The 13,028-nt window shown below is 36.5% G+C and overlaps 1 protein-coding gene across 4 annotated transcripts in view; it reads left to right on the top strand.

Annotated features, from left to right (window-relative positions):
- The window catches only part of LOC143257644 (trithorax group protein osa-like), a 152,364-nt gene that overhangs the window by 92,491 nt on the left and 46,845 nt on the right, over nt 1-13,028 (top strand). The window contains exon 1 of one of the 4 annotated variants that reach the window (XM_076516689.1): nt 182-317. The exons of the other annotated variants lie outside the window; for them this stretch is intronic. The gene's annotated coding sequence lies outside the window, so the exon portion shown is untranslated. Of the gene's footprint in view, nt 1-181; nt 318-13,028 lie in introns of those variants that run through there. 4 annotated transcript variants of the gene reach the window in all.

The following is a 13,028-nucleotide window of genomic DNA, read 5'->3' as shown; positions in this document are numbered from 1 at the left end:
TTTGAAACGCGAACCCTTTGTATCAGTATATTTGTTTTTAACAAAAATTGTGTATTATATGTGTGATATTTTTATATTACTTCCATACATGCATTTATTTTTACATAATTCAATGACTTAGGACCAGAGCTGACTGCAGTGGAGACATACGGGGTGTTTTAAAAGTTTCAAATGGTTGTGCCAGATTCTGTTAAAATACCAGTCATTAGCGTTGGCTCATAACGTCAGTGAAGTTAGATTAAAATGTTTCTAAAGGTATTGTGTTATGTATCGACCTGAGCACGCGAATTTCTAGCATGCATGTGACAGGAAAGTAGGTAAGATATTTTGTGATATCCAATTTGAACTTCCCTCCAAGCGTCATTTATATTGTGTGGTTCTCTCTCTCTTTATACGTGCCAGTGTTTGTATACATGTCTGAAAACGTCTTGGGCGTATATGGTCGATTCACCAGACATTATATACGATGTGAATATAACGTAAGAAATTTATTGATGCTGCGAACATTATATTTATACACTCATCTTTTGTTGTTTCGTATTTTATACGCAGTTCTTTGATATTTAAAAGCCTAATCAATTTTAAAAATCACATTAATGTTATCGTTTCTTGTTGATATGGTCAATTATGGATAAACAACAATTAAGTGTGCTCAGGAAAATATAAATCTCAATCCCTCAACATTTTGATGTTAAAACTCACGTAATACTAAGTTCCTCAGTTGTTCAGCGGTAAGTCCGAAAGCTTATGACACTAAAAATCGAGTTTTAATATCTGTGTTGAGCAGACCACAGATAATTCATTGTATAGCTTAACAACTAACGGTGTTTTTTTGTACATCAATAAACAGTACCAAGGAACTTGTAACATTGAGGAAACACCTTAAAAAAGTGATCCCCTTGTCGAAAGATTTTTAACTTGTGGTTGTAATGAGTTGAAATATTTCAAACAGAAAATATGATTTTTGAGAAGAATTTAAATGAAAATTCAGAGAACATACGTAGTGTCACGTAACAGTTGTGTCTGTATTATTAACATAAGCGTTCGAATAAAATCCAGTGTCTGGAACCCGTTTATAGAACAGTCACCACGTGGAGTGATTGCGTTCTGTTTTTGCTATACTGAAAAGTTCTGTGAAATGTGATTGTAGAGGTGTCTTAGTACGTAATAGTATTTTTCGTCTCGACTTTATAATTATTTTTGTATATAGATAATTGGTTTTACAACGTAATATTTTTATTTGCCAACTCATAATAAATGTTAGAGTTCTAAACAAGAGACTGCTTGAAGTATTGTTATGGTATAAGTAACTTTTACTGTGTTAGTAACAAATAAGAAATAGTTTCTGTACAAGAACTTGTCTCGAAATGTCTGGGTTTATTAAATCGAGCAACGTTACTCGTAGGCTTATATAGCCACCTGGTGATCGTTTTAGGTACCATTTACTTAATTTATTATATTTAACCCCAGCTGTGACCGTGTTTTACAGTGAACGTCATTTGAAAGCTTGTGACGCAGGTTATAAAATTCTCAATAAATAGTGTTAATAGTGTGAAAAGTATTACCACACAGTTTCGTTAGTTTTTGCTAGCATTCGCGATACGTTTTGAGACTTGTGCGTAGTGAACACCGCCGTGCCTCAAATTTTAATCAGTAATCTGGTTATGACTGACATGAGTAACAATAATTTACCTATGATTATTAGTTTCAGTTTCCCAGTTACACATGCTCACACGCATTTGTTCGTGTATGTTCTTGTTACCTGAATATTTCATATTTAGTTGTTAACATAACGAAAAACAACAGAAAAATGGTGACGAAGTAAATAGTGAAGTTTTTGGAGGTGAAACTTTTTGTTGTTCTCAGTTTACATAATATTTATGTAAACATGGGTTATAATGACTAACACGTGTGGTAACTTTGATGTCATGAAAATTATATATATATATGTATCATATCAAACGGAAAACATTTTTTATGCCTTTTTAAGTATCTCACGATAATACTTTTCGATCTTATGTTACAAGGAAAAAGCGTCGCATGTTCTTGGGGTTCGAAAATCGGTAGTCTAGGCAAAACATTAATGAAGCGCGTGTAAAGTTGCATGCACGTCACTCCCACTTCGACGAAGATCGCTTTTGTCTGAGACAGATACGTAACCCAATTTTCCTCCAACTGATTATGTGCTTTGACAACTATTGTCAGTCAGATATTGCCACGTGAGTATATAACAAACTGGTAAAATAGGGAAAAAAGGAAGAGAGTGAACCCAGGGACAAATCAGGTGCAATAATGTGTATACGTGTTTGGGCCACAGTTGACCTGTTGCCCGAACATCATTTATTAATGTATTATTTGAATCACCTGTGGACTTGTGAAGCATACCTACGAATACATCATGACACTTTACTCCATTAACAGCCCTCTTTCGGTGTTTTGTGTTACATTACAATAAGGATAGGGTAGATTGGGATGTGGTAGAGCTAACTAATGTCAGGTGTTTTCCCAGACTGCTTGACGCCGTAGACTCGTGCGTGATAGCGTATAATTATAACAACTTGTTGAAACTAGACTAAGTTGTGGCGAAGACCTGGCTATAATCCCACACTGGTACTAGTCGACGTTCATACTTCCCCGCAAATTTCTTGTTTATCGAACGTAAATCACTTAAACCACGTATCAGATGAAGTTTTGTGGAAGCGAGAAATAGCTGATAAACAAACATTTGTCAGATCTAAATAATTAAGGTTGTGTTAAATGTTACTTTACATAATCGAGCACGCGCTCTTTCTGTATGTCACGTGCGATTTCATAACCACGGAGTTACACGGTTTCTTGCCTTTTGTTATTTTTCTCTTGTGTGGCGCCTAGATACAGCCGTCAGCGTGACGAAACTAAACTAAATACCAGTATCACGTGCATCGTTACTTGTCAGTTGTATGTGATTTAAATATTTAAGAAAACCTTTTTGTTTTTTCTTCTTGTGGATGTTTCAAATCTTCACTACCCGCCCTCTCATTTCTAGTGATATTACTTTACAATAGTTTTTCAGTAGTTGATTTTATAACTCGAAATTGTCATTTCTGTTATCCGACAATACAGGCGAAATGTTGTTTACGTTATATCTTTTGTCCTAAATTTTAAAAATTATTTTTCAAGGCAATTCATACGGTAATACACATTGAGCCCTTGCAATGAGATAAATTACACTGGTTTACAAAAAAATATTTTGTCTGAGGCAAGAATGTGAATAGGTGTTTTTTACTAATTTGGGTGTGCTGAATTCAAATTTATAAACAGTTTTGCTCTATCACCTCTATTTTTCTGGCTTTTAAATAGTCTCATTTTAGTATATACAGAGTATATACGTGCTTATTTCAACAGTTGCAGCAGCTTATTACAGATAAAACAGGATAGATAAAGAACATTGATGGAATAAATATACTTGGATGACACAATGTACACAATTCATAGTACCGCAGACAGTTAGAAGTGTGTTTTCTTAGATGATCTGGTGTATTTTGCCTCCGGGATGTCACGCAAGAGCATCCAGCAGAAGTCTCCCATCATGCTGGGGTTCCACTTGCCTTGGTAGTTGCTCTCCATCTTTGTGATGTCTTGGTGGAATCTTTCTCCGTGCTCATCACTCACTGCTCCAAGGTTTGGAGGGAAGAAGTTGAGGTGGGAATGGAGAAAATGAATTTTGAGTGACATTCGGCATCTCATATCCTCATAAGTCTTTAGCAACTTCTCAATACAGGCTTGGTAATTTGGTACGCGTGTGTTACCAAGGAAGCCACTACAGACTGACTTAAATGCTTCCCATGCTCTCAGTTCCTTTAAGGTAAGAAGCTACTCAAAATCAGTATCCTTCAGCACTTCTCGGATTTGATGTCCGACAAAGATGCCCTCTTTGATCTTAGCAGCACTGAGACCTGGGAACACAGTAGACAAGTGTTGGAAGGCAGCACCATTTTTGTCCATGGCCTTCACGAAATTCTTCATCAAACCAAGCTTGATGTGAAGAGGAGGAAGAAGCACCTTCTTCATGTCAACCAGAGGATTCTCCTTGACGCTGTGTTCGCCAGGAACGAAAGTGCTTCTAGACCCCCAGTCTTTCTGCTTGTAATGCTGGGATACAGCTCGACTATCCCAGAGACAGAAAAAGCAACAGTACTTTGTGAAGCCCGCTTGCATACCCATAAGAAGACCAATGACCTTGAGGTCCCCACACAGACTCCACTGGTACTGGTTGTACTTAACAGCTTCTAAAAGAAGCTCCATATTGTCATAGGAATCCTTTAGATGGACAGAGTGTGCAGTGGGAATGCTGGGATATTTATTCCCGTTGTGCAGAAACACCGCCTTGAGACTTCGCTTGGAAGAGTCTATGAAAAGACGCCAGTCTGAAGGATTATGTGGCAAACCAAGGAAAGTGAACAAGCCAGGTACATTTGTGCAGTAGCACAACTTGTTTTCAATGTCGAAAAATGAAGCAAGGTCTTTGTTCCGATTCCTGAAACTGGTGATCCTTACATCTTCCTGGACTAGGTTCCACTGTTTAAGCCGAGAAGCCAAGAGCTCTGACTGCTGTTTTGACAGATACAAATCACGAGCAAGGTCATTCAGGTCTTCTTGCGTGATCCAGTGTGGCTCATTGCCACTTGTTCCTGAATAAGAAGAGTCAATATCTTCGGAAGAGATTGACTTGGCAGAATATTTCCTTGGAGACATTTCTTCATCTGATGAGGAAAGAAGATCCTTATTTACTGGAGGTGTTGGGACAGGAAGATCATCTGAATGGGGAACGGGTCTCATAGCAGATGGAAGGTTGGGATATTTGATCTTTTTTCTAGAAGATGCATTGAAACCAGTTATATTTGTTAGACAAAAATAACAATCATCTGCATGGCTTCGTGGCTCTCTCCAAACCATCGGGACTGCAAAGTTGAAAGCCGCTTTCTTGCCATTAAACCAAGCAGTTAGTCCATTGTAGCAAGGTTTACAACAGATGTGTGGAAACCAAGATTTGTCCTGATCACCAATTTTACAGTCAAAATAATATAAGTAGGCAGTTCTGAGGAGGGAAGTGATGGTTCGACGCTGTGCAACTGTCGTGAAGTCCCCACACACGTAGCAGAAAGAATTGGCCTTGTTGAGGCATCCTCGGTGTTTTGACGAGCTTGAAGCCATTGGAGAATCTGAAAAAAACAAAGTAAAATTAAATCATATGTAAGGCAATAATAATTATGTGCGTCGTTGGAAATTGTAATACAAATATATACCCAAAAGATTGTGTAACACAATTATCGAGGGACACCAACCTCCTGCGCTGACTGCCAGTGCACTACTGGCTGTTGATTGAGACGTGTTAGCTACGCTTAACTACCAAAATCCGTCTTGATATATAGCTATATATGTATAATGTAATGCTATCACTTACATTTACTGCATAATAACTAAAAAAGAAGACATAAGTCACACAATATTGGAAATTAACCCTGAATGCATATACGCCTTTATGTACAGTATGCATATCTAAAAAACTAGAGGTGATGAGTAAAAACGGATTTCAAATCTGAATTCAGCACCCCCAAATTAGGTTAAAACAGCTATTTTTGTGCTTGCCTCAATTTCTTTGTAAACCAGTGTTGTTATTTTTTTATGGTTACAGTATATCTGGGGTATCTTTTCTTTCGCTGGCGATTCCAACATGACCAATTTTAACACCAAAAAAAAGAAAAAAAAGAAAACTGTCTCAGTCACTGCTTGAGACCTGCAAGAAGACTTGTAAACTAGTCAATGAGATAGAGTAATTACGCCAAACCCCAACATTATATTGTTGTTTTCTGTGAGTTCTGACCTTCTCGGCCCGTTATGGTCAAGTTGTTAGGACGCTCGACTCGTATTCTGAGGATCGTGTGTTTTAATCCCCGTCACACCAAACATGTTTGCCCTTTCAGCCGTAGGGGCGTTGCAACGAGCAGTCTCACTATTCGTTGGTAATAGAGTAGCCTAAGAGTTGATGGTGGGTGGTGATGACTAGCTTCCTCCCCTCTAGAGTAACACTGCTAAATTAGGGACGGGTAGCGCAGATAGCCTTTGTGTAGCTTTGTGCAAAATAAAAAAAAACAAACAAATTTGACCTCCTTCCCCCATCAAAAGGACTCGAAACGTTCCAGTCTAACCTTTTAGTATGCTAATGTATTGAGGGCAGTATCATCTTGATTGCTCTAAGTGTGACACCGCAGGAGCACAAATATATATGTTTGGGTTGTTTGACAGTTGATCCCATAAAATCCATAAAAAGGTCTAAATCAGAAAACCAAAAATTGAACGGCGTCTGGACATATTGGACCAAGATATAAGTCACATCAACCTGCCCAGAAGTGGTAGTCGATTGAAAAGTATTTGAAAGAAAATAGAAAAACAACGAGACAGAGTTACACAAAGGATAGTTTCTTGACACAAATGTTTCATTATGTTAAAATACTTAGAATTTCTATAAGAATTATAATTCACTCAGCTTCTTTAGAGACTTCGTGGATTGAACAAATACTACGTAAGTTACGTACATATTGTTGGTAAATTGTTGTTAAGAGTAATTGAGAGATTGTTGCTGAACTATGCGATTTTTAGGGACAATCGAAATTGTAACTTGGTCCCTAAGAGAATCAATCGTGACTTGACAAATAAAATAAAAATAAAAACAAGTTCATTGCACGGCCTTCAGGTAGCAACTATTAAATATTTATGCGCTAGTTTCATAAGTACAGAATATGAAATTTCAAAGTTTGTAAGTTGTAAACTCTGGAAAAACAAAAGGGGGGGGTAGTTTTATATAATCTGCTAACAACAGGTTTAGTGAAGTGGCACATCTTGTTATCTAGCAGATGAAAAAGACACCTATGAAACAGTTAAGTCGAAAATGAACGAGAGTAGTAGGTACCTTATACTGTAAATAAGTGCAGTAGAGAGATAAATAGATGCTTTAATATTTACGACGTTTCTGGGCGGAATTCCTTTTCTCTAGTGACTTAAAATCACCAGAGAAAGGGCGTTCTGTCCCGAAATATTGTGAACAGTGGAACAGTTATCTCTCGACGGTTTGTGTGTAATTATGTTTTGGCAGTAAACTAAGAAAAATAAATAAATGTATTCTCCAGATAATTATAGTAATAAACGTTTATTTCATTAACGTTTCGCCATTGCGGCTGATTCAGGCAGAAATGAAAAGTTGCCGATTGCTCTGTATAGTAAGGGTTTTTTGTTAACTTTACCAGTAAGCTAAAAATGTCTAAATCCTTCCTGTAGTGTTTCTGAAAAAAAAAATTCTCCATGTTTTTTAACAGCTTCAATAATGTGCATGAACTACTATCATTGTTGTCTGAGAACAGTCGATTGTTGTAAAAATCTAGCGGACGTGGTGGGGGTAGATTATAGATGTATTAGGTTGCAAATGTTAAATTTTCAAGGCTTAGCAAAAACAAAATAACGACGCATATTTGTCAACTTTCACGGATAACATTCTTGTCTTATGTTTAGCAACGAGAATCTAAAACGTTGTAAAATATTTGAAAACAATCAACTTTCATTGTTGAACTCTTCACGAAACATAGACAACTACAATGAAATATAAAAGTTAACACCTGCTACAGTGAAATACAAGTAACTAAAAGTCATAATTATCATAAATTATTGTTATCGATTGCTTTTTTTGCACGAGTTGGCTTTCAAGTATGTGAGCAAATACTTAAAAAAATTTATTTTTACTTATAAGAAAGTGTTAGTCCATGACCATCTGAAACGCATGAATTCGTGTCAAATTTACACACAACGATGTGTGTGCTTATGTTTAAATTTCGGGAGGATTAATTTCTGAACACCATATCGAAATATAATCATAATTAGTTAGGCCTGTCATAAAACGGTTGCATTTCAAACACACTATGTTCGCAATATTAATTTCTGACACGACGCTTTTCTCTTAATTCAGAGTTCCTGAGGCCGGCGGGACATGCACAAGATGCCCGGCAAGGCCAAGTGGTTAGGGCGCTCGACTTGTAATTTGCGGGTTCGAGTTCCTGTTAGACCAAACATGCTCGCCCTTTCAGTCGTGGGGGCGTTATATTGTTCGGTCAGTCGCACAATTCGTTGATAAAAGAGTAGCCCAAGAATTGGTGGTGGATGGTCTTACACTGTTAAATTAGGAACAGCTAGTGCAGATAGTCTTCGTGTAGCTTTGCACAAAACACAAACACGAGAAGGACAAAAAAACACACTCACTGTGGTCGGAACGCTACATGTGTAACAACAACAGTGGTTATGATGTGAACGTCTTCTATAAGCTGGCGAAGCATGAGTGTAATTATCAGGTCATCCCTTAAGTACTGCGTTCAAGTCAAGATAGTTGTTCTGCAGACTTCAGAACAGATGAAGCAACGTCTGGAGAATAAGGAGGATGTGGAAGTTTTCCCAGTCTATCTCCTCAGTCTTTGCAGATGTGATTCTTGTTGTATGGGGTCGTGCATTATCCTGGTGTAACACGACATATTTACGACTGATCAAAGCAAGTCTCTTTTATTTAAGTGCAACATTCAAGTGTTCTAACTATTGAAAGTAGAAGTCTGATGTAATCATTACATTGAGTGGCAGCAACTAAAACTGGATCACGCCAACAATATCCTACCAAACACCCAACAAGACTTTGCTAGAGTGTAGGTTCATTTTGGACTGTGCTTTAGCCAATTTACCTGCAATGAGCCATTGTCTGTAGCGCTTAACATTTTTATAAAATATCTATTTTGCACCTCCAGTCACTAACCTGTCCAAAAAAGGTGAGTTACGTTCACGAGAGTGCAGAGAAGTGCAAATAGCCACTCTTGCTCTGAGGTTTACTTCTGTCAAATCATGGGAGACCCTTTTTCCAAGTTTTGACAACTTTCCAAGCTGTTGCAGATGACGGTGAACTGTTGAATGGGAAGAATTGAGCTTCTGTGCTAGTTCTTCAAACGTTACAGCACAATCTTCAACAAGTCGTTATTAAACTCAACAGGACCACCTTTAAGTGGCACACCACTTAAGCTGTAGTCACCTGATCTGAACTTCTGAAACCACCTTCAACATTTTCTTTCATTGAGAGTCCACACCATAAACACCTTGAACATTTTGTGTAGTTTCTGCTGCACTATTGCCTTTTTTAAACTCAAAAAGAATTATATGCCTAATGTGCTCCTCTGACACATCCATGTTTACAAGGGTTTATTCCATTAATGATCTGAAAAAGTAAAGTTGAGTTAGTTTCTTTTATTTGTCTGAACATTTTTATGCTCGCCCTACTACATATTGTATTCAATAAAGCCTTCTACAAAGACACAAATGTTGTTGCACTTTCTGTATTAAATTATTGGGCGCAGATATCCCTTGTGTAGCTTTACGCGAAATTAAAAAACAAAGAAACAATTACTTATGGGATGGGTGACCTGATAATTATATTTGTTATTAGCGTTAGGTCTGTTTACTTTATTCAGTCGCCTGGTAGAACCTAAAGGTGTTCCTGCTTATTTTCATATGCACATTCCAATATTTTCTTCACACAGTAATACTTAATTACAAAGTTATATTTACGAAACACGATCTAGCCCTATAATCTAGCCAAAGGTAAAATATGTACACACTAATAAACACATACATTCGAATATTGGAATGTGCTTATGAAAATAAATAGAACGTAAAGGTGTTTCTGTCGCTGTGTATTTTATATGTTGGGTGAGAAACCAGCTTTAGGATCAATATATTATTTGCGGATGTGAGCTGTCTACAACACAAGCTTATTAAAATAAAAATTAAATGTGTGCGCTAGTTTTGCTCCCCCCCCCCCCCCTCCAAGTGGCATTGCGGAATATCTACGGACTTGCAATGCTAGAAACCGGGTTTCGATACCCATTGCTTAATTCTAAACAAACAAACTTTACAGTCGCAATTCTTCCAGAGATTTTCATTGGAGTTGAGGTTTATTTCGAATAATCATACAAGATGTGTCTACTCTAAACTGTCCCTAATTTCGGACTGGTAGGGCTACAGGAAGGGTAGCTAGTCAACGGTGGAAACCACCAACCTTTGACCTGTTCTTGTCTGTCTGTGTAGTCTGAAATTTCACACGCATTTGTTTAAATAAAACAGAAACCTAGGTCATTTCGTTTGAATTTAGGATATATGAACTGCTATGTTGAACACCTTTTCAACTTGCATCTAGTGTATATTACGTAGGTGCGGTAACGATAGTAATATACTAAGTGGAGATAGCTATGGGTACAAATATCACGTTTCCTAAGTCAAGTGAGTTACCGAAGTTTAGATAAAAATATTCTGGAAACACCTGAACTCGTTATGGGCAAAAATAGGTCACTTCTGAAGTAAAAAAAAAAAACGTCGAGATAATTATATCTGGGGGTATACTAGAGTTATTTTTAAAAAGAAAATCACATTTCCCAAGTCAAGTAAGTTATCGAAGTGTAGATAAAAAATATTCTGGATATATCTGAACGGCTATGGACAAAAATAGGTCACTTTTGAAGTAAAACGTTGAGATAACTATGTGCAACAGTATTCCGGTTTACTGAAAAACCCAAGAATACGTTATTATATATCATCGCAGTATTTATCGTTGCAAATTTTTCTTTCTTTTTCTTCACGTTTTTCATGAACGTGGATTTAAAATATAGTTGCGGGTTAAACGTCTTAAACCTTCACTCGATGTACGATGTACATCTAAGGACTTTCTAAAGTCGATTGAAACTAGTTTCACTGAGGACAATTGCATCTTATTGTTTCGGATTTCGAGAAGTGCTCTCGGGACAAACGTTTGATAGTTCCAGTAATCACGTTTTAGCATGCCTGTGTGTGAAGATCTAAACTGCACGCTGTATTTCTCCACACTTTGGTTCTTATTTATTTATTTGCATCAGTGAGACAACGTTGAACTGAGAATAGCTTCGATTAAAATACAGTATTACATGCTTCGCAGCGTAGTTCAATATGTGGAATTTACGGTTACTGTCGGTGCGTGAAAGATATTATGATAATATAAGTTTTTTTCTTTTTTTGTCATGTATCGATTTAAAAACGTATTTTTCATACTAGAAGAAATCATCCCTTCCCATGTTTTCTGTGCGGTTGTTTCCATTGCAATTCAAGAATTTTTCCAATTCGTTCACTGTTAAAACGTGTGATAAAATTGTCAGTTATTTGTTGTTTATAAAAATCGTCTTGAGGGAGGGGTAGGAATTGTGCTAATACCTTTTCCGATACCTTCAAGAAACATCATCGAATAGTAATTAGCTTTCTCATGTATTATGTAAGCTTCATATTTTAATACTGAATAAATTTGTATGGATTAATAAATCAGTCACTAATAGACATTCGTGTAAACATACATACATATTAGTGAAATTAAATAATTACACACAAATGAAGTCAAATGAGTAACAAAATCATGAGGAAGGACTGTTAAAATCAGCATATCTTAACCTCTGATTAATTGTTTTATAACTGTACATTTTTAAGCCATAAACAAAGCACATTAAAATTAAACAAAATATGCAGCGTATTTTGTTTAAATTTTAATATGCTTTGTTTATGGCTTAAAAATGTATGGTTATTATATATACACTATTGTTAAATTTTATGACCATCCATCCGCCCTCAAAATATTAATAGGTTATTATACATAAAATCGACCTTTCAGTTTGGACTTCAGCGGACTTGAGCTATTGTAAATAACCGATTAAATGGATGATTGGATCGTTTATTGTTCGCATTGTTTTATGTTTTTAACTGAAATGTATGGCTAAATTACCTTATATACTTTGTTGGACTAATGACCGTATCATACACCAAATAAAATATAAAATACAAACTATAATAAACTTTGAAATGATATATATTATGAAATTAGCTTTGAGATGTAATAGCGAAAACGTGCTACATACTTTAGTTCTTATGTGGTTTTGTTGGTATGATTTTACTTATTAACAAAATCATAATATTTATTTAATAAACTTGTATTACCAACATCACAGTATTAATTCCTGGTTTGGTGACTTTACCACTGTTGTGTGGTTTTTGACGTCTCAAAGAAGCATTTGTTTAACTTGTTCTTGCTTTTTCTGGTACGACAATTGGAAACATAACCGGCCTGGCCTGCAATCACGATAAACATCTCGACGGGTGACCTAGTGTAAACAAATATAAGCCAATTTAAAAGTAATTTATTACCTCTCCGATAACCAGCGGCGTAAAGAAGGGCACTAGTAGGCGTGGTTAGTCGTGGTGTGTTTAATGGATGATCTTTTTTTTATGTCTTCGTGTTGGCTTTTTTATATTGTTTTATTCTGAAAGAGAAGTGATGAATGGAAGGTAGGGAAAATCTGCGGAAGAAGGGATGAAGATATTATACAGCTCGGTCGGTGTCCTCATCTGTTTTGAGTGATGTATGTGGAAGTAGTTGCTTATATAACAAGTGTAGGCCGTATTGTTATATATAAATAGAAGATGGGTTTGGCTAGGCCTATTTGCTAGAGTTCTCAGACGGTGAATCAGAAGATTCCCTGTTCGCGGCACGTTCGCACTTTGGGGCCTTTGATGTAGAACTGTACAGTGAACTCCTACTATTCGATCAGATAAGAGTACCAAAAGAATTGGCAATGGCTGTTGTTGACTACTGTCTTCTCTCTAATTTAATAGTTCAAAATCTGGAACAGCGATGCACTGGTACCCTTTTTGTAGGTTTTCGCGAATATTCTGAAATAAGGAAAAACTAATGTCAGGTTTAGATAGTTTTTTGGAATGTTTACTGTCAACACGAAGCTTGATGTGCAGCGCTACCTGACGAAACGCGAGTTATTTAGTTGAAATTTACCAAATCCTTTACAGAAATAAGGTAACAGTAGTAACACTGTGATAGAAGGTTATCTCGATCGCAACATAAAATTAAATTGCACTTCATTTCTGGCATTATAGTTAATGAT

Source organism: Tachypleus tridentatus, chromosome 7 (genome assembly GCF_004210375.1).
Source record: "Tachypleus tridentatus isolate NWPU-2018 chromosome 7, ASM421037v1, whole genome shotgun sequence".
Taxonomy (NCBI): Eukaryota; Metazoa; Arthropoda; class Merostomata; order Xiphosura; family Limulidae; genus Tachypleus; species Tachypleus tridentatus.
Note: the sequence above shows the minus strand (reverse complement) of the source record. Positions and strands in the feature narration are given on the sequence as shown.